Source organism: Moschus berezovskii, chromosome 24 (genome assembly GCF_049115385.1).
Source record: "Moschus berezovskii isolate FMDL1 chromosome 24, NW_MosBer_1.0, whole genome shotgun sequence".
In the NCBI taxonomy this organism is placed as follows: domain Eukaryota; kingdom Metazoa; phylum Chordata; class Mammalia; order Artiodactyla; family Moschidae; genus Moschus; species Moschus berezovskii.
In genome coordinates, this window is record NC_142483.1 from 55,153,956 (window position 1) to 55,176,973 (window position 23,018).

Genomic DNA, 23,018 nt, shown 5'->3' on the forward strand with positions numbered 1-23,018 from the left:
TATAGTTACTTACAATGTTATTTAGTTTCAGGTGTATGGCAAAGTGATTCAGTTATATATACATATGTATCTATTTTTTTCCAGATTTTTTTTCTCTTACAGGTTTTTAGAAAGATCGAGTATAGTTCCCTGTGCTATACAGTAGGTCCTTATGGATTATATTTTATATATATTAGTGTGTATATGTTAAGCCCAACCTTCTAATTCATCTCTCCCCACTTTACCTTTCCCCTTTGGTAACCATAAGTTTGTTTCCTAAGTCTGTGAGTCTATCTCTGTTTTGTATATAAGTTCATTTGTATCACTTTTTAAAGATTCCACCTGTAAGTGATATCATATGATATTTGTCTTTCTTTGTCTGACTTACTTCATTTAGTATAATAAATTTTAAGTCTATCCATGTTGCTGCAAATAATATTATTTCATTCTTTTTTATGGCTTAGTAGCATTTCTTTCGGAGAAGGCAATGGCAAGCCACTCCAGTACTCTTGCCTAGAAAATCCCATGGATGGAGGAGCCTGGTAGGCTGCAGTCCGTGGGGTCGCTAAGGGTCGGACACGACTGAGCGACTTCACTTTCACTTTTCACTTTCCACTTTCACACATTGGAGAAGGAAATGGCAACCCACTCCAGTGTTCTTGCCTGGAGAATCCCAGGGAAGGGGGAGCCTGGTGGGCTTCTGTCTATGGGGTCACACAGAGTCGGTCACGACTGAAGTGACTTAGCAGCAGCAGCAGCAGCATTTCTTTGTATGTTGTTCAGTTGCTAAGTCATGTCCGACTCTTTGCAACCCCATGGACCACAGCAGGCCAGGCTGCTTCCCTGTCCTCCTTTGTATATACATACCATATTTTCTTTATCCATGTGTCTGTTGATGGACATTTAGATTGCTTCCAGGTCTCAGCTATTGTGCTGGGAAGATCTAAAATCAAAGTGTTGACTGAAAGAAGCAGATTCAGATATCTGGCACGATATGACTCCTGTATATTTTAACATATTTTAACCAACATATGCGAGAATACTTACCAAGTCCATTAAATCCGAGGAGGAGGGGAGGGTATAGGGGTGGGAACTGAAGGGAGAAAATAAATTAGGAGACTGGTGCAGATGCTATGAGCTGAGGAGTATGATTAACTCAATTTCTGCACCTGTTTTCAAAAACCAATTAAAAATTGTAGCTCTCCTTTTCCTTTTTTTGATGTTGTTTTGTCTACAACATGCGCTGCACTGTTCTCAGGGCTTGAGACACTTCAAAGCAGTGGTTCCTGCATCTGTCGCTCCTCAAGGCTGTGAGGGTCTGGGGAGCACCCGTGTCAGTCACCCTCCGCCATTCTCTGGGTACCTGGCACAAGCTGGTGATAAGTAGTTTTGTTGACTGAAAATTCAGAACACTTAGGAGACCAGCTTACAGATCCCTCAAAAGCTTAGAAACGTAGACAAACCAAAGAATGTGGTGCTTTGAACCAAGATTTTCTAAATCTCCTTCTGCATATTCTCAAGGCTCAGGGTTGGGAAGCAGGTCCTAGGCTCCTTCCTTGTGTTTTGTCTCCCTGACTGGCTTCCCCCTGCTCCTCTGGGTTCCCAGCTCTCTCCAGCCCTCCTCTCTCTCTGTTGTCCGTCCTTCCTGGTGGTGGAAGCCAGAAGGCAGAAGTTTGTCTATCTCGGCAATCATCCAGCCGAGGCGGGCCAGGGAACTGCGCTCTCCTGCTTCCCACGCCCCTCTACCCCCGACCCCGACCCCTTCCTTGGCCTTCCGGGGACCCACTGTGTCCTGGGGGTAAAGTCTCTACCTGACATTCAGGTCCTTCCAGATCTGATCAGCCATCCGGGCCTCAGCTTTTGCCACTTGAACTGGTATGATTTGCTTCTTTAGCAAAGGGTACAGCTGTGGTCACTCTTCTTTATTTGGCTGTGCTGGATGTTTGCTGCTGCTCTGGCTTTTCTCCAGCTGCGGTGAACAGGCTTCCTACTGCCACAGTTTCTCTTGTTGTGGGCTCTAGAGCATTCAGGCTTCGGTGTTGCGGCAGGTGGGCTCCATGGTTGCAGCCCCCAGACTCTAGGGCAAAGGCTCAGGAGCTGTGGCGCACGGGCTTAGTTTCGATTGTGGCTTGTGGGATCTTCCCTGATCAGTGGTCAAATCCATACCTCCTGCACTGGCAGGCAGATTGTTTACCAGTGAAGAAGATTGTTTACCAGGGAAGACCATGGTCACTCTTTAAAATTCAATAATAAGTAACTTTAAATAAAACAGTTACAATGAAAACTGAATAAACTTTCTTGGGCCTGGCGCCCGAGGAGGCAGTTGATTGCTCCACCGACCTTGGGTCTGCCCCTCTCTGCTCTGCAGTAACAACTCGCTTATCTCACTTTCTCAAACTCAGCTGTTTGGCAGGGTCGGCAGGTTAGAAAAGCCCTTTCAGCATTAACCCCTGCACTTGGAGTTTCCACTCTGTCTCTCCAGACCCACGATTCTCCCTTCTCCACCCTCTCTGGGCCCTGGGAAGCCCACCTCTGCAGACAGCCTCCACAGGCCCTTCACATCGGCAGTGAAGAGACCAGCAGGAGGACTGGCCTGTTTCAGGGGGCAGTCTGTGCCCCCCAGGAGTGAAGCCACCCACAGCGAAATCTAGGACTCTCCTGCAGGCCGCCCTACTCCCTGTGTCACTTCATCTGGGGTCTCATTGTGCTTCCCTACAACTCAGCACTGGTTGAAAGCCAGCCTGGCTCCCCTTGTTACTGAATCCAAGCTGGCTGTGCTTACCACGCCGATAACTGGGAGACAAGGTGTTGAGGCAAGGAATAGCGGCTTTATTCTGAAAGCCAGGCATCCAAGAAGATGGGGGACTAGAGTCCTGCAGTGCCATCTTATTGGGTCTGGATCGCCCGTTTCTTCTATAGATCAGAGAGGGCGAGGAGGGGAGGAAGAAAAGTTAAATGGCCGTAAGTCTTGCAAGATATCTCCTGGTTTGGCCGGCCTCGGGGAGGGGATGTGGGGATGTGTTCACCTCTTCCTTCCCGCAGCCATTCACAGGTGGGCAGGGTCAGAAGGTCTCCCTGTGAGCTGAACAAAGGCACTGTAGTTGACATTCAGGCAGAGGGGCCAGGTTCCCTGAGGCAGGCCGTTATGCCTGCTTACAGCTACAGACAGTGTCCTTTTAGTGAGTATAGTAGCAAAAGCAAGGAAAGCAAAGGTTAAAGTGAAGGAAACAGATCCAACATGGGGTCAGGTTTTGTTCTTCCCTCTTACACCCTGAATATTCTCAGGGAGCAGAATAGGATGCTTCAAGGCCGAGTCAACAAAAAGGCTTTACTTGCTCTGCAAGGATCAGCTGTGCCCCTAGCCAGGGGCCTCAGGAAAGGGCAGCCTGAGGGGTCCCCTCAGCGGCCCCATGAGGGGCTCCTTGCCCTTCGCTTGTGCATACATAGGAAGACCATGCGAAGAACTCCTCTGAACCAAGAACACACACTCCAAGGTGACTACGCCTTCCACCTTTCAAGGGCAAGAGTCTGGTATAAATTTTAATTAACTGTGTGTGTGAGTGTGTTTTTGGCTGCACCATGTGGCCTGTGGAACTTCCTTGACCAGGGATCAAACCCATGTCACCTGCAGTGGAAGCATGAAGTCCTAACCCCTGGATCGCCAGGGAAGTCCCTTGGTGTATTGTTGATTCACCTCCTCCAGCTGGCTACCCTCTCTCTCTTAGGCCTTTGGCCAAGTCCTGACCCTCCTTCCCACCTTCATTAGGCCAGCTCCGACTTTCCCCAGGTGGAAGTCTACCTCCTGCAGGCATTCTTCCTTAACATAGGTATAAATGAAACCCCTTATTAGAGCACCTTTCTGCCCTGTGTTGTGATGACCTGATTGTCTGTGGCCCTCAGTGAGACATGAGAAAGTAAAAATTAGCACAGACTTTTAAAATCTGCCTGGCCACCCATCAGGCTAGGGTAAAAGACACAGATAAAATCCATTCCAGAGTTAACAAAAATTAATATTTCTCTCAAGGACACTGTAGCTATCAGTTTGCCATACATAAATGTATCAGAGGAACACACTGTGTACCTTAAACTTACACAATGTTACATGTCAGTTATAAGAAAAGATGTTTAAAAAAGTGAAACATCCCACTGGGGTGTGTGTCTAAGTCATGACAGAGAGGAGAGTCTCAATACAAACCAGGTATACAGTTTACAACCCAGCTGCTGAACTTCAGATAAGAGGTTTTTGGACATGACATTCCAAGGCTATCATAACTTTGTTTTTTAAATTTTTTATTTTATTTACTTATTTGGTCACACCAGATCTTAGTTGAGGCATGGGGGTATTCGGTCCTTATTGATACAAATAGAATCTTTAGTTACGGCATGTAGGATCTAGTTCCCTGACCAAGGATTGAATCCGGACCCCCTACATTGGGAGCATGGAGTCTTAGCCACTGGCCCACCAGCAACGTTCTTATGTATTTTATATATAGTAATGTATATATGTTGATCCCAACCTCCTAATTGGAAGGGATAATTCTCCTGGGCCACATCCTGGCCAGATGGTTAAGCTTGCCCCTCATTTTGGGTGCTTCTTAGTTTCAAGCACAGAATCCCACCTGGAATGATCTGGGTAGCTCATGCCTGGAAGCATGAGTAGGACAGCCAGGCTTCAGGAAGAAAAGACACCTACTTGGATATGAAGGTATCAGATCCAAGGGCTCCAGTGCTACAAGATGCCTTCTCCCTGCCCTTCAACTCTTCCTGTTTGTTGGCTTGATTCTCTGTTCCTGCCACTGACCTTGTCCACATCGTCAGCACCATAGTTGCCAAGACTCCCCTCCCCAAGGCCACCCCCAAGGAAAGAAGGATGGTCTGTCCTCAATCTCAGTTCCAAGGATTTCCAGGGACGACTTTGAGTGGCCTGCTTTAGGAAGTTGTCCACCTCAGAGTATTCATGTGTAAGAAAAGGGTCTTTGTCATGAAGTTAGGAAGGGAGCAATTCCAGGAAGAAGGGAGAGATGCTGAGCAGAGAAGCAGAATGTTGGAAACTGGAGTGTAACCTACCTGGAAGTGGTCAGACTGCATGACAGGGGGGACAGGTGAAGGGAGGGGCTGACGCTGTGCTGAGAACAGTGCCATGATTTGACCCAGATGCTGTAGAGTGAGTTAGATAAGTGATGGGTTCATATAGGCGTATTCATTACCTTTTACCTGCGGGCCAGTGTGCTGGCTTCCTTAGAGATGCCATTAGCCCTCCGAGAGACCCTCAGGAGAGGTATCGTGGGCTTTTCCTGCCACTCAGGTTCAGATAAGGAAGCCCAGAGAGGTCACAAAGCTATTGAAGTAGCAGAACCAATTGGAGGCAGTTTGAGCCTATGGAATGAACCTTTTTTTTTTTTTTAATTAAAAAAAAATTTCTTTTGGAGTATAGTTGCTTTACATTGTTGAATGTTGTATATGTTTCTGCTGTACAGCAAAGTGAATCAGCTATACATAAACATATATCCCCTCTTTTTGGGGATTTCCTTCCCTTTTAGTTTACCATAGAGCATTGAGTAGAGTTCTCTGAGCTATATAATTGGTTCTCATTAGTTATCTATTTTATATATAGTATCAGTGGTGCCAACAAAGGTCCGTCTAGTCAAAGCTATGGTTTTTCCAATGGTCATGTATGGATGTGAGAGTTGGACTGTGAAGAAAGCTGATCGTCGAAGAATTGATGCTTTTGAACTGTGGTGTTAGAGAAGACTCTTGAGAGTCCCTTGGACTGCAAGGAGATCCAACCAGTCCATCCTAAAGGAGATCGTCCTGGGTGTTCACTGGAAGGACTGATGCTAAAGCTGAAACTCCAATCCTTTGGCCACCTGATGCAAAGAACTAACTCCTTTGAAAAAACCCTGATGCTGGGAAAGATTGAAGGCAGGAGGAGAAGGGGATGACAGAGGATGAGATGGTTCGATGGCATTACCGACTCAATGGACATGAATTTGAGTAAGCTCCGGGAGTTGGTGATGGACAGGGAGGCCTGGTATGTTGCAGTCCATGGGGTCACAAAGAGTCGGACATGACTGAGTGACTTAACTGAACTGATCAATAGTGTATATATGTTAATCCCAATCTCTCAATGCATCCCAACTCCATCTGCCCCCTTGTGACCATATGTTTGCTCTTTATGTCTGCGTCTCTCTGCTTTGCAAATAGGTTAATCTGTACCATTTTTCTAGATTTCACATATGCCTTAATATATGATATTTAACTTACTTCAGTCTATTTGACATTGTCTAGGTCCATCCATGTCTCTGCAAATGGCACAATTTCATTCCTTTTTATGATGAGTAACTGCAATACTTTGGCCACCTCATGCGACGAGTTGACTCACTGGAAAAGACTCTGATGCTGGGAAAGGTTGGGGGTGGGAGGAGAAGGGGACAACCGAGAATGAGATGGCTGGATGGCATCACTGACTCTGTGGACATGAGTTTGAGTGAATTCCGGGAGTTGGTGATGGACAGGGAGGCCTGGTGTGCTGTGATTCATGGGGTTGCGAAGAGTCGGACACGACTGAGCGACTGAACTGAACTGAACTGAACATTCCATTGTGTATATGTACCACATTTTTTTTATCTGTTCCTCCGTTGATGGACATTTAGGTTGCTTCCATGTCCTGGCTATTGTAAATAGTTCTGCAATGAACATTGGGGTGCATGTGTCTTTTGGAATTATGGTTTTCTCTGGTTATATGCTCAGGAATAGTATTGCTGGATCATATGGAGTCCTATTTAGTCTTTTAAGGAACCTCCATACTGTTCTCCATAGTGGCTGTATCAATTAACATTCCCACCAACAGTTTAAGAGGATTTCCTTTTCTACACACCCCCTCTAGAATTTATTGTTTGCAGATTTCTTCATGATGGCCATTCTGACCAGTATGAGGTGATACCTCATTGTAGTTTTGATTTGAATTTCTCTAATAACTGGAAAAAGTCAGTCTTCATTCCAATCCCAAAGAAAGGGAATGCCAAAGAATGCTTAAACTACCGCACAGTTGCACTCATCTCACACGCTAGTAAAGTCATGCTCAAAATTCTCCAAGCCAGGCTTCAGCAATATGTGAACCGTGAACTCCCAGATGTTCAAGCAGGTTTTAGAAAAGGCAGAGGCACCAGAGAGCAAATTGCCAACATCCGCTGGATCATGGAGAAAGCAAGAGAGTTCCAGAAAAACATCTATTTCTGCTTCATTGACTATGCCAAAGCCTTTGACGGTGTGGATCACAATAAACTGTGGAAAATTCTGAGATGGGAATACCAGACCACCTGACCTGCCTCTTGAGAAACCTGTATGCAGGTCAGGAAGTAACAGTTAGAACTGGACATGGAACAACAGACTGGTTCCAAATAGGAAAAGGAGTACGTCAAGGTTGTATATTGTCACCCTATTTATTTAACATATATGCAGAGTACATCATGAGGAACGCTGGGCTGGAAGAAGCACAAGCTGGAATCAAGATTGCTGGGAGAAATATCAATAACCTCAGATATACAGATGACACCACCCTTATGGCAGAAAGTGAAGAGGAACTCAAAAGCCTCTTGAAAAAGTGAAAGACGAGAGTGAAAATGTTGGCTTGAAGCTCAACATTCAGAAAACTAAAATCATGGGGTCTGGTCCCATCACTTCATGGGAAATAGATGGGGAAACAGTGGAAACAGTGTCAGACTTTATTTTTTTGGGCTCCAAAATCACTGCAGGTGCTGATTGCAGCCATGAAATTAAAAGATGCTTGCTCCTTGGAAGCAAAGTTATGACCAACCTAGATGGTATATTAAAAAGCAGAGACATTACTTTGCCAACAAAGGTCCGTCTAGTCAAGGCTATGGTTTTTCCCGTGGTCATGTATGGATGTGAGAGTTGGACTGTGAAGAAAGCTGATCACCGAAGAATTGATGCTTTTGAACTGTGGTGTTGGAGAAGACTCTTGAGAGTCCCTTGGACTGCAAGGAGATCCAACCAGTCCATTCTAAAGGAGATCAGTCCTGGATGTTCATTGGAACGACTGATGCTAAAGCTGAAACTCCAATCCTTTGGCCACCTCATGGGAAGAGTTGACTCATTGGAAAAGACTCTGATGCTGGGAGGGATTGGGGGCGGGAGGAGAAGGGGGCGACAGAGAATGAGATGGCTGGATGGCATCACTGACTCGATGGACATGAGTTTGAGTGAACTCCGGGAGTTGGTGATAGACAGGGAGGCCTGGTGTGCTGTGATTCATGGGGTCGCAAAGAGTCGGACACGACTGAGCGACTGAACTGAACTGAATAATTAGCATCTTTTCATGTGCCTCTCTGAGAAGGCAATGGCAAGCCACTCCACTACTCTTGCCTAGAAAATCCCATGGATGGAGGAGTCTGGTAGGCTGTAGTCCGTGGGGTCGCTAAGGTTCGGAAATGACTGAGCGACTTTACTTTCACTTTTCACTTTCACACATTGGAGAAGGAAATCGCAACCCACTCCAGTGTTCTTGCCTGGAGAATCCCAGGGACAGGGGAGCCTGGTGGGCTTCCGTCTGTGGGGTCACACAGAGTTGGACACGACTGAAGTGACTTAGCAGCAGCAGCAGCAGCATGTGCCTCTAGGCCATCTGTATGTCTTCTTTGGAGAAATGTCTATTTAGGTCTTCTGCATATTTTTGATTGGGTTGTTTTGATGATTTTAAGCCTCATGTGAAAGTCGCTTAGTCATTTCTGACTCTTTTGACCCCATGGACTATACAGTCCATGGAATTCTCCAGGCTAGAATACTGGAGTAGGTAGCCTTTCCCTTCTCCAGGGGATCTTCCCTGGAATCAAACCCAAGTCTCCCGCATTGCAGCTGGATTCTTTACCAGATGAGCCACAAGGGAAGCCCAAGAACACTGGAGTGGGTAGTCTATCCCTTCTCTAGCAGATCTTACCGACCCAGAAATTGAACTGGCATCTCCTGCACTGCAGGCGGATTCTTTACCAACTGAGCTATCAGGGAAGCCCTGAGCCTTGTGAGCTATTTGCAAATTTTTTGGGTTAATCCCTTGTTGGTCACATCATTTGCAAATATTTCTCTCAAAATGTGGATTATCATTTTGTTTTTATCATTTCCTTTGCTGTCAAAAGCTTTTGAGTTTAAGTAATCCTATTTGTTTATTTTTGTTTTTATTTTCATTATTCCAGGAGATGTGTCAAAAAAGATCTTCCTGTGATTTATGTCAAGGAGTGTTCTATGTTTTCCTCTGAGAATTTTACAGCATCTGGCCTTACATTTATATCTTTATTCCATTTTGAGGTTATTTTTGTGTATGGTGTTACGATATGTTCTAATTTCATTCTTTTACATGTAGTTTCCCCAGCACCACTTATTGAAGAGGCTGTCTTTTCTCCATTGTATATGCTTGCCTCCTTTGTCATAGATCAAGTGACCATAGGTGCATGGGTTTATATCTGGGTTTCTATCCTGTTCCATTGATTTCTATTTCTGTTTTTGTGCCATACTGTCTTGATGACTGTAGCTTTGTAGTATAGCTTAAAGTCCATAGCCTGATTCTTCTAACTGTTTTTGTTTCTCAAGATTGCTTTGGCTATTTGGGGTCTTTTGTGTTTCCACATAAATTATAAAATTTCTTGTTCTAATTCTGTGAAAAATGCCATTGGTAATTTGATAAGGATTGCACTGAATCTGTGGATTGCTTTGGGTAGTATAATTATTTTCACAATATTGATTTTTCTGATCCAAGAATGTGGTATATCTCTCCATCTGTTTGTGTCATCTTTGATTTCTTTCGTCAGTATCTTATAGTTTTCCGAGTGCAGGTCTTTTGCCTCCTTGCTGCTGCTGCTGCTAAGTCATTTCAGTCATGTCCGACTCTGTGCAACCCACCAGGTTCCCCCGTCCCTGGGATTCTCCAGGCAAGAACACTGGAGTGGGTTGCCATTTCCTTCTCCAATGCATGAAAGTGAAAAGTGAAAGTGAAGTCGCTCAGTCGTGTCTGACTCTTTGTGACTCTTTGCAGTCCACCAGGCTCCTCTGTCCATGGGATTTTCCAGGCAAGAGGACTGGAGTGGGGTGCCATCGCCATCTCCATTTGCCTCCTTAGGTACATTCATTTCTAGTTACTTTATTCTTTTTGTTTCAATGGTAAATGGGATTGTTTCCTTAATTTCTCTTTCTAATCTTTCATTATTAGTATATGGGAATGCAACGGATTTCTCTGTGTTAATTTTATATCCTGCAACTTTGCTAAAATTATTGATTAGTTCTAGTAGCTTTCTCGGTCATCTTTAGGATTATCTATGTATAGTATCATGACCTTTGGTTCTGTAAGCACATTTTTTAATGGAAGTTCGTAAATAATTCTGACCTAAATTTTCCTCCTGTATCTTGAGTGATAACTCATCTGAGCAGAAACGACCATGCCACAGTGAAGGGAGAGCGGGGAGAGGGAGGCCGATGCTTGCGTAAGACCCAGGAAAACACCCAGTGTATAACACCATTCACCAGGAACAGGAAGAAAGCCTCAAATAGAGTAACGTGGTACAATTAAGGAAGGCAGAATGAAGGCTGAAATTTCTGATAGGGACATAATCTCTCCCACGAAGATAATCATTAGACTGTGTGGCTCAGACCTTGAGAAACAGCTGAGGCCACAGCTTAGCTGCTTAAAGGGAAAGAGAATTAGTCTTGAAGAGGCCTCTCAAGAGCATTTCAGCACTGATCTCCAATGAGGGAATTGAATGATCCTTTTGATGCCCTGTCTTTAGGGCCAGCCTTTGTGACAGCAGTAAAATTAAAGAGTCAAATTGGAGAGTTCCCTTATAAAATAGCCTGCTGTACAGGTCTTATTTCCCTGGCAAGTGGGTGTGCCCTGGGAAGTGCAAAGCTGTCAGGGTAGTGGACCTATTCCTGACACTGGGGCGTAGTTGAGAGAGCCAGATTTTCTGAAACCCACAGCAAGATAGATGAATGGCTTATGATTTTTAAAAACTATTTCATATCCTTTTTGGAAAAAAAACCCCAAAAACCTCTTAGAGCATACATAGATAATCACATTTATTGAAAAGAAAGAAAACACTGGGGGTCATGTCATCACCATTGATGTGGAACCCAGTGAGGGAGAGGCCAGCAAGGCAGAGAAAAGGATACTTTTGCTAGGTGCCACACCCAGGTAGCTACTGAAGCCCAGATACAGACTGTGGCTGGAGTTAAAATACTGCCATCCAGAGAACAGAGGAGAGATAGCTGATCAAGGTTGTAAGGCCCAGAGCAACGCTGAGAGCAGAGCAGAGACTAAGTGAAAAGTAAAACTTAGACCCTCTCCGGGAGATTATCATCCACATCTGACTGATCTGAATTTTGCAAATTATGCCCGATTTTCTCTTTTACGCACCTTCCTCGACCTTGCGTTTTCTTATGAATGCAAATTAGCTACATAGATATTAAAAGCTCATTTACACTAAGGTGTGAATGACGATCCAAAGCTGATAGGTACCCTCATTTGGAAAAATATATTTTATTTATCCAAAACAGTAGAAAAAGAAGTAGATAGTTGGAAACTCTCCAATAATGGTGCATATCTAACCAAAGGGGGAAGAACTCTAAGGACAGAAAAAATGAGAGAGTTGGGTCATTAAAGAACAATCAGAGAAAGGAGACTAGTGCCAGAGAGGGAACAGGCGGAATTCCCAATATGGACTGAATTAATGGGTAGCCAATTAGAAATAACAGCTGTAAAACAGGAAATCCAAATTATCACATTTGTCATTTCTGTATCAAAATTCTTGGAAAATATCCAGTGAATGAGATAAGGTGATTGAAAATTACCATGGGCTCTTTAAAAAAATATATCTATTTACCTATTTGGCTTGCAGGGTTTGTTGTGCACACGGGATCTTGGATCTTTGTTGTGGCATGCAGGTCTTTAGTTGCAGCATGGGGGATCTAGTTCTCTGACCAGGTTCAAACCCTGGCCCCGTGCATGGAGACCACAGAGCCTTAGCCCCTGTACCACCAGGGAAGTCCCAAACTGCTTATGGGTTCTGCTGGTGAGAATGAAGTATCTCAATGCATGCAATCCCAAATTCATATACTTGTGAAGTTCTCTTTCTGAGTTGTAAACAAACAACTCTGCTCCACTTCTGACCATTAACAGTTCTCTCTTGGCAGCAAGACATCAACTGATTCAGCACTCATGTGGAATATTTTGTGAGTAGTTTTCATTTGATGGGCAGAGCCACCAGTGGAGAGCTATGCTGATGGGGGGTGTCACTTGATTCTATCTTCCTTTTCATTGTGGGGGGGATGCCGAAAGGAAAAAAAAAACCCAAACATGTCCTCTTATTTTTTTTTAGTACTCTACAGTTCACAAAGCATAACACAAAATACCTTATTTGAACCTTAGAACAACATCCGTATTTTCCAGTGAAAACACTGGGGCTCCGAGAGAGAGGGTTGGTTCCCTCCATGGCAAAGCAGAGAGGCAAAGCCGCATGCACGTGCAAGTCCTCTGGACCCCAGGTGCCACTAAGCCACAGCCCTTTGAGCTCCCATCCCAAAATGTTTGTCCAGTGGAATCTGTTATAAGCAGACTATTTGATATGGGAAGCAAAATACAGAATTCTCCTTCTGTCTGACATCTGCCAATTCACTAACTCCTGTCTCTAAAAATGAATGATGTTCATAAATGATTATGAAGAGACTATTAGGACTTAAACACTGTCTATTGCCACTGTAATAGTCATACTTATGGGGGTGTGCTAGGCACATAAATCGCGCATGCTTTTATAGCCAGAAATAATTTACTGCATAACGTCTGCCAGTAAATTCGAGCATATGATGATCCTAAATGTGTCTCGTCAGGAAGTAAACCATTCAGCTGTAGAAAGGGCATGATATCTATAAATAAAAGCACCTACCTTTGCATCAAGATGAGTCTCCATGATCACTTCTTTCCTTTGGGCTCCTGTCCCATTGTAAATGGGGAGTCTTGTGGGGAGAAGGGGAGAAGCCCTTGGTTTTGCTTCAGTTCTCCAAGATTCACAAGTTCACAGTTATCTGGAATGAAGTTTTCACAATGAGCTTTCTACCTGTCCAGAGATACTTGTCAAGTATTTGTTTGCTGTTGTTTTTGGATGTTGAATATAATCCCCTGTGCTGTACAGTAGGAACTTGCTGTTTATCCATCCTGTATATATTAGTTTATGTCTGCTAATCCCTGACTCCTGATCCTTACCCTCTGCCACCCCCACCCCAGAACCACAGTTCTGTTTTCCAGGTCTGTGAGTCTGTTTCTGTTTTCTGGATAGGTTCATTTGTGTCATATTTTAGATTCCACACGTTACTGATATCTTACAGAGTTTGTCTTTCTCCTGATTTACTTTGCTTAGTATGGTAATCTCTAGGTTCGTGTTTGTTTTTCTTTTCAGAATTCTGCACTGTCTGGAGTGGAGTGTGGGGGTTTCTCTGTTTACCTCTTTTTGGTCTTTTGCTTCAGGCAAATTTGTGTTCTTTCTTCAGTAGTTTCAACCTACTGAGATCGACTGGAATGTTAAGATTAATCCAAAAAGAAACATCAATACATGGCAGTACCTTCTGTCTAGAATGCCTCTTTCCCCTTACTAAGGAGTACAAAGATACGTTGTAGATTTCCTGGAGAGTGGTCTTTTCTCTTTTTTAAACTTTGTGGAAACCAATCCTTAGATCTGTGGATAAAAGCTTTAATGTCCACGGACCCCCTTTCTTCCTTGGAAATTTGTATCTTAAAAAAATTCTTCAGATCAGAACATAGGTTGGCTTATATTTAGAGGCAGAGAAGGGCTCAAGTTAGGAGGTTGAGAAACTCTCCAAGTATTAATAAAATAGCCCACAATCGTGTCATTGTTCTCTCACATGGGAGAGCAGAGAGAAACCACATCCTCCCCAACGGATTGTAGCAAAAAGAAAGTCAGAATTTTCAGTTAAAAGGTTTCCTTGGATAGATGTTTTTCTTTATAGTAATGCTACATTGTCTTATCTTATTTTACATCTCTGGCATATTTTGCCTGCTTTAGTGATCTGCCAGTCTGGTTATAAAGGCTCAGCCACTGGGAAGTTGGGTTTTGCATACCACTTATTAATAAAACTGAACTGAAGTGACTCCAGTGAAGAACACTCAGCAGGACACGGGGGCTCCAATTCTATCACCATCTCACAGTGTGACCCCAGGAAAGTCTCCTCCTCTTTCTGGGTTTCATTTACCTTTTCAAGAAAATGCTAAGATTGGCTTCATCCTCTGTTTCTAAGGCTCCATAGAGCATTTTGTCAGGTGGCGAGTTGAAGGGGATGTCGTGGGTCGCCATTAATGGTGGCTTTCTACTGCAGGTGCCTCCAGCATTCATCACACCCCCTTCATAGCACTGCATCTGTCTATGGACTTTTTAACCTGGGATATTTGTTTCGTGGCCCTTCAGGAGCCTCAACAGTGTTGCAGAAACAATGAATATCTAGATTGTTTCTTTCTTTAGCAGTAACACAGTAGGCATTTGTATTGAATTTTCAATTTATAAAGGATTTTCACATTTGGTATCTCATTTATCCTCAGACACTCACTGTACCGTAAACCGAGGAGAGTGTGTATAAAAGACACTGGCACTCCTTCCTAAAAGGTCTGGGAAACCTAACAATTTGAGCAACTAATAAATATGCCTGTAGACAGACATCCATCCATCCTTCCACCCATCCTTCCTTCTAGGCATCCATCATCTCTCCTTCCTTCCATCCATTTGTCCTTCTGTTCTCTGACAGAGGGAACATATTCCCTGACATGAGGGTGACCCTTGACCTCATATATCTTTTTTCCTTCTTTTAAAAAATTTGTTTAAAACTTTTACATTTAATAAAATTCACTCTTTTCTGGTGGACAGTCTATAAGCTTTGACAAGTGCATAGAGTTCTTGTATCTACCACCAATCCTCATAAAGAGCACCTCCCTCCAGAAAAATTCTCTCCAGCGACCTCTTTGTGGCCAGACCCTGGCTCCACCCTTACCTCTTGGCAACCACTGATCTGCTCCTTGTCCCGATAGTTTAGACTTTTCCACAATGTCCTACAAATGGGATCACAGTATGTGAGTCTGGTTTCTTTCTCTTAGCGTAATGCATTTGAGAGTCACTTGTGCGGTTGCAGGGATCAATAACTGCTCTCCCTTACTGCTAAGTAGCTGTTCCTTGTATGAAAGTATCAGTTTTGTTTTGTTTTGAGTTCATTCCCCAGTTCAGGGATATTTGGGTTGTTTCCATGTTTTGATGCTTATGAATAAACCAGCAGTAAACAAGCAACAGACTGGTTCCAAATAGGAAAAGGAGTACGTCAAGGCTGTATATCGTCACCCTGCTTATTTAACTTCTATGCAGAGTACATCATGAGGAACGCTGGGCTGGAAGAAGCACAAGCTGGAATCAAGATTGCTGGGAGAAATATCAATAACCTCAGATATGCAGATGACACCACCCTTATGGCAGAAAGTGAAAGTGAAAGTGAAGTCGCTCAGTCGTGTCCGACCCTTAGCGACCCCATGGACTGCAGCCTACCAGGCTCCTCCATCCATGGGATTTTCTAGGCAAGAGTACTGGAGTGGCTTGCCATTGCCTTCTCCAACAATGAAGAAGACCCAGGTTCAATTCCTGGGTCAGGAAGATCTCCTGGAGAAGGAAATGGCAACCCACTACAGTATTCTTGACTTATTATTGCCAATTATTTTTCATAAATGCAGTATAAAAGAAACATTTAACTTATTTATATCTTGACCCATTCTCTTCTCATCAATTAAAATTGAGAACAAAGTGCGTAATCACCTTTATCATTAAGTTTTGGTTTTAAAGAATAATCCTTACCAATAAATTCCTTACTTCCCATACTTTAGTCTGAATCCTAGTTTGTGATCTATATTCTTTTGACATTCTGCCAAATGCTATTTCTGATATTCACATTTTAGGCATTTGAGCAATATAAAAACCTCTTAGCAATTCAGGAACTCAAAAGCCTCTTGATGAGTGTGAAAGAGGAGAGTGAAAAGGTTGGCTTGAAGCTCAACATTCAGAAGACAAAGATCATGGCATCTGGTCCCATCACTTCATGGGAAATAGATGGGGAAACAGTGGAAACAGTGTCAGACTTTATTTTTGGGGGCTCCAAAATCAGATGCTGATTGCAGCCATGAAATTAAAAGACGCTTACTCCTTGGAAGGAAAGTTATGACCAACCTAGATAGCATATTAAAAAGCAGAGACATTACTTTGCCAACAAAGGTCCGTCTAGTCAAGGCTATGGTTTTTCCCGTGGTTATGTATGGATGTGAGAGTTGGACTGTGAAGAAAACTGATCGCCGAAGAATTGATGCTTTTGAACTGTGGTGCTGGAGAAGACTGTTGCAAGGAGATCCAACCAGTCCATTCTAAAGGAGATCAATCCTGGGTGTTCATTGGAGGGACTGATGCTAAAGCTGAAACTCCAATACTTTGGCCACCTCATGTGACGAGTTGACTCACTGGAAAAGACTCTGATGCTGGGAAAGGTTGGGGGCGGGAGGAGAAGGGGACGACAGAGAATGAGATGGCTGGATGGCATCACTGACTCGATGGACATGAGTTTGAGTGAACTCCGGGAGTTGGTGATGGACAGGGAGGCCTGGCGTGCTGTGATTCATGGGGTCGTGGAGAGTTGGACACGACTGACTGAACTGAACTGAGCTGAACTGAAACATTCATCTAGAGGTTTTATTGTGAGCATAGAGTTTTGTTACACCGAGATAAATATCTACAGTGGGATAACCAGGTTGTATGTTGTTCTTGTTCTGTTACTTGCTTATTTATGTATGTGTTTGTTTTTTAGATAGCATCAGTTTATCATGTCATATGTTTCATGTAGACAACATTGTATTTCTACTTCTGGATGCCCCACAATGTCCTCACCGCCAAAAATTTGGCTTCCATCCTGTTTACCCATTTCACCTTCCCTTCCAGCCCCCGCTTCCCGCCATGGTGGCCATTACTCTGTTCTCTGTATCCATGTGTTTGTTTTCGTTTGGTTTGATTTATTCATGTATTTTATTTGTTAGTTTTTAAAATCAATTATTTTATTGAAGTGTAGTTGATTTACAGTGTTGTGTTAATTTCTGCTGTACAGCAAAGTGATTCAGTTATACATAGATACACATTCTTTTTTAAAATATTCTTTTCTATTATGGTTTATCATAGATATTGAATATAGTTCTCTGTGCTGTATAGTAGAACCCTGTTGTTTGTTAGCTTTTGTTTTTAATATTACACATGTTGTTGACAGTAACCAATAAACAATCTATAATAGGAATAGAAAAGAGTTTTATTTAGCCAAACTGAGGACTATAGCCCAGAAAACAGACTCTGAGTTACCTCTGAGAAACTGGTCTGGAGAAGCAGGGTTTTCAGCACAGTTTTATATCTTGTCAGAACAGAACAAAGAACATCAAACAAGTCAGGGATACGTTCCTTCAAGGTTTCAGAACAACAGGTGAGCATGTGCACAGTGAGTCAGCATGGCCTTGGTGCCTGGGAAGCACCTTATCATCAAAGGAGAACCAGCATTTGCGTTCAAGCAAAGGAGGCATTTAATCTGTATTTTTAACATGGACATTCTTTACTTTTAGTCAATGTGCCCTTTCCTTTAGAAAATGTACAATGTATGTTTAGTATTCCAAAACAGGTTATTTCAGTCAGCATAAAATGTAAGTGAACTCATGTTTTATTTTTATGTTTGCTTGACATCCCTATAACTCAATATGTGAAAATTTCTTTTTTACACATATGAGTGAAATCATACAGTCTTTGTCTTTCTCTGTCTTATTTCACTTGATAAGTGTAACATTAGAAAAAACTGCCAAAATGTTTTCCAAAGTGGTGGCTCCTATTCTCACCAGCAATGTACAAGCATTCCAGTTACTCTAATTCTTCACTAGCACTTGGTATCATCAGCTTTTTGAGGTGTGAGTGTGTGTGTGCATGCCATGCTAATAGGTATGTAGTATATCATTGTAGTTTTAATTTGCATTTCCCTACGACTAATGGGCTTCCCTGGTGGCTCAGGCAGTAAAGAATCTGCCTGCAGTGGGGGAGACTGGGGTTCGATCCTTCGGTTGGGAAGATCCTCTGGAGAAGGAAATGCCTACCCACTCCAGTATTCTTGCCTAGAGAATTCCATGGACAGGGACTCCTGGCAGGCCCTGTCCGTGGGGTGACAAAGAGTTGGATGTTACTGAGCAACTAACAATGACTAATGATGTTGAGCATCTCTTTATGTGCTTATTTGCTATCTGTATGTCTTATTTGATTATTAAAATCTTTCACCATTTAAAAAATAAGGCTGTTTATTTTCTTAGTTCTATATTTTGGAAATTTTTTACATATTCTGGAGACACGTCCTTTCTTGGATATGTGACTTGCAAATATTTTTCCCAGTCTGTGGCTTGTCCTTTGATTCTTTTAGTAGTGACTTTTTTAAAAAATGCATTTATTTGGCTGTGCCGGGCCTTAGTTGCAGCATGTGGGATCTTTCAGTTGCAGCACACAAACTCCTAGTTGCAGCATTTGGGATCTAGTTCCCTGACCGGGGATCGAACCTGTGTCCCCTGCATTGGGAGTGAGGAGTCCTAGCCACTGGACCACCAGGGAAGTTCCCTTATCAGTGTCTTTCGAGAGCAAACTTTTTTCTGATAAAGTCAAATTTTCCATTTTTAACTATAGATCGTGCTTTCAGTGTGGTGTCTAAGAACTATTTTCCTGATCCAGGTTCACCAAGATTTCTCCTGTATTTTCTTTCTAAAGTTCAAAAGTTTAACCTTCCACACTTTGGTTTATGATCCATGTTGAGTTAACTTTGGTATAAGATGTAGGTAAGTTTCATATATATTTTTTTGCGTATGAATGTTCAGTTGTTCCAGCATCGTTTGTTGAAAAGATGACCCAGGCAGGCTCAGTGTAATCACAAGGATGCTTGTAAGAGGGACGCAGGAGAGTCAGAGTCAGAAGGAAGTGAAGTGATGGAAGCAGAGGTTGGGGTGAGGCCGCTGCTGGAAGGGGCCACGAGCCAAGGGATACAGGGACCCCTAGAAGCTGGAGAAGGCAGGGAGCCGATTCTCTCCCAGAGCCTTCAGTAAAAAACATGCTCCTGTCTGCCAACACCTTAATTATAGCTAGTCAGATCGATTTTTTGATTTCTGATTGCTGTAATAATTTTGTGTTGTTTTAAAGCCACTAAGTTTGTGGTAATATTTTATGCAGAAACAGGAGACTAATACAGAAAGCACCATTGAATTGTGCTTGCACTTCTATCAAAAGTCAATTGGCTATTCTGTAGTACTATTTCTAGATTTTCTATTCTGTTGCATTTTTCCATGTGTCTATGCTTTTGCCATTGATATATATATATATGTTTTTCCTTTAGTCTGCCCTGAATTCTGTTATTTTCCCTGCTTCATAGCTTCCGGATATGGAAAATTTGGTCAACGGTAGCAAGAAGGACCGAATCCCAGGGAGAGGGGAGCCTGGTGGGCTTCTGTCTGTGGGGTCGCACAGAGTCGGACACGACTGAAGCGACTTAGCAGCAGCAGCAGCAGCAAGGAAACAGAGAGATAAACATCAGAAAATGGCAGGTTTCAAGGTATCCATCTGTCGTAGTTATCTACTGCTGGGTAACAAATTATCCCAAATTTAGTGGCTTAAAGTAAAAAGTCTTATTGTCTCTCAGTTTCTGAAGGTCAGGAATCTGGACGTGGCTTGGCTGGGCAGTTCTGGCTCAGGGTCTCGTGAGGTTGCCGCCAAGCTGCCTGTCAGGGCTATACTCGTCCTGAGGCTTGGCCAGGGAGGACCTACTTCCAAGGTCACTCATGTGGCGGTCAGCTGGCCTCCAAAGACTTGCGTCCAAGATGACTCACATAGTGGCTGGCATGCTTTCACTCTCTCTGTAGGCTTCCTGGGTGTCCTTATGACACGGCAGCTGGCTTCTCTTGTGTGAGTGATGAGAGAGACAGAGAGCATTCACCTAGGAAAAGGACCCACTGCCTTTTTATAACATAACCTTGGATTTGATGGCTCATCACTTCTGCCAGTGTTTTCTGCACTAGAAGAGGGTCACTAAGTCCATTCCACACCCAAGGGGAGAGGAATTAAGCTCCACCTCTTGAGAGAATTAAAAAAAAACAAACAACTTATGTTTTTATTTAGCTGTGCTGGGTCTTAGTTGTGGCATGTGGGATCTATTCCACGACCAGGGATTGAAGCTGGGCCCCCTGTATGGGAGTGCAGAGTCTTAGCCACTGGACCACCAGAAAGTCCTATTATTACAGAATTTGTAGACATATCTTTGAAATCACTATAGTCTGGCCACAAGTTATTTATATTCCTCCCACATGCAGAACACATTCATTCACTCAAGGACCTCCAAGACTCTCCTCCCATCACTGCGCCAGCTTGAAGTCCAGAATCATGTCCTCTGAGTTGGGTCTAGGAAAGGAGAGGGTGCTCAGGGGTAGCTCCTTAATAAGATCAGCTCCTTGAGTTCATTCATGCAACCTGTGCATCTGGAGAAAGGTTATCTGTCCTCTCCCTCCTCCACAGTGGTCAACAGACACCAGACACAGGAGAACTCCTCTAATACTCCTGTTCAAAAATGGCGAATGGGAGGCAGGAAGGAACCAGTGGTCCACGGAGATTCTAGAATCCAGTCAGCAAGTTGTAATCCCATTTCAAGTTCCTTGATTGCTTCTCTAGACCTGGGAATAATCTTCTGTGGTCCCTGACTCCTCCTCCAAACCCTTGGTTCTGCCTCCCCATTGACCTTCCCTCTTCATAAAAGGTAACACGAGTTTGCTCTGTTTTCCTTACCCCAGTTCATAAAGATTTCTTCTATACTTTTCCTTCTTAAAAATTTTATTTATTTATTTACTTTTGGCTGCACTGGGTCTCCCTGGCATTGTGCGGACTTTCTCTAGTTGCCCCGAGCTTCTCTTCATGGCGGTGTGCGGGCTTCTCATTGCAGTGGCTTCTCTTGTTGGGGAGCACGGGCTCTAGGTGCCTGGGCTTCCGCAGTTGTGGCGTGCGGTCTCAGGAGTTGAGCTGCATGTGTTTAGCTGCTCTCCAGCATGTGGAATCATCTCAGACCACGGATCGAACCCGAATCTCCTGCATTAACAGCTGGATTGTTAACCACTGGACTGCCAGGGAAGTCCATCCTAAGCTTTAAAAGTTCATATTTTTATGTTTCACCTTTTAGTTTTTGATTACTTTTGAGGTCACTTTTGAATAAAGTGTGAAGTATGGCTTTCTTGATTGTTTTGCATACAAATGTCCAATTGTTCCAGCACTGTTTTTTGTTTTTAAAGAAACTGTTTATTTCCCATGCACCTATTTTTATTTTCTAAGAGTCTGAGGAAGAACAGCTTTCTGTGGGTTTCTGCTGCAAGGAATATGAAGATATTTTCCTCTTTTACTTGTAGGACCTGAAGGGATGTGGACATGGTGGAAGTTTTCCTTTAAGTTACCATGGGAACCTGGAACATTGCCATGTGGACCCCTCCCTGGATGTCTCGGAAAGTCGGCATCTTTGTGGAAATTCGACAGAAGTGACCCTGTGCCCGTCCCCAGACCAGACTTCCAGAGTCTTTGCATGCTTCCTCTCTCTGGAACCCTCTCTGTACCCCAAGAACAAGCCCAGGTGAGGTTCCCAGAGAATGAAAGACCCTGGTGAAGAGAGAAAACCCAGCTGTCCCAGCTACGGCCAACGTAGACCATTCAGCCATTGCTCAAACACTTGAGGAGATCCAGACAGGAGCAGCAGAGTGAAAATTGATTCCAACTTTCTGGGAGAATTTTGTAATACATGAGCCATGTTTATAATAGGCAGTTTAACCCAGTCATTACAAGTCTAGTATCTTACTCTAAGGAAATAATTTAACTAATGTACAAGGTTATTTTAGGAACATTTTTTTTTTATAATAGCAGACGTTTGAAACACTAGAGTGCCTCACTAATGGGATGATTAAATGAGGGTGCACATATGCAGAATAATACTCTGAAGCTTTTATAAATATACAGCTGATATGTAGGTGATACATATAGACAGAGCTCTAAAGGGACCTCTCTAGATCATATACTTTAGTCAACGGAGCACGCTAGAAAGCATATATTTTACAGCATGAGCCTTTATTTATTTGACCACACTGTGTGGCTTGCAAGATCTTAGTTCCCCAACCAGGGATTGAACCCAGCCCCCCTGCAGTGGAAACTCAGAGTCCTAACCACCAGACCACCGGGGAATTCCCAGTATGAACGTGTTTTTGAGTAAGACAGTCTGTAGCTATATTTCTGCATAGAAAAATGTCTGGAAGAATATACATATAAATTATTAACAGTGGTTTCCTCTGGGGAGGTGTTACAGGTATATTTCACTTTCCACAGTGTATCTTTGTGTATATGAATCTTCACAAATGAATGTCCATTTTAATAACTCAATCATCAAAACGACATAATTTCCATTTTGGAAAAATGTCAATATAATATAATGTGTATATGGCTGTACTGCCAAGCTGCATGTGACCCTTGGAGTAATCTGATTTTCCTGGATGTAACCCTCAGGGTGGTCCTTAGGGAGCTGCTGGTTTACAGGGTGGTGGACTGCCCCTACTCTCACCGGGGTGTGTTTTCATCTTCCCACCAGATGGTAACACTGTGTGGACACGCCAGAGCTGAAGCCCAGGCAGCAGGCTGTCTTTCCAAGAACAGTGGACTTGGCATCTGGAGACCTGGGTTCAGGGTTAGTATTGGTTCCTCCTTTTCTGTTTTGGTTGCGCTCTGCAGCTTGTGCCATCTTAGTTCCCCACAGGATCAAACCTGTGTCCCCTGCAGTGGAAGCACCGAGTCTCAACACTGGACTGCCAGGCAAGTCCCTTGGCTCCTCCTTTTGGAGTTTGTTTCTTCCGCAGTAAAATCAGGCTTCATTCATCA

The 23,018-nt window shown here is 43.4% G+C and overlaps 1 long non-coding RNA gene across 3 annotated transcripts in view; it reads right to left on the minus strand.

Moving 5' to 3' along the window:
* Positions 1 to 23,018, minus strand: part of LOC129548189 (uncharacterized) — a 37,668-nt gene that overhangs the window by 9,070 nt on the left and 5,580 nt on the right. For 2 of the 3 annotated variants that reach the window (XR_016036159.1, XR_008684288.2), the window contains one exon: positions 12,924 to 13,062. This is a non-coding gene — a long non-coding RNA (uncharacterized LOC129548189). Of the gene's footprint in view, positions 1 to 2,368; positions 3,062 to 12,923; positions 13,063 to 23,018 lie in introns of those variants that run through there. The other variant, XR_008684289.2, reaches the window with a different exon arrangement.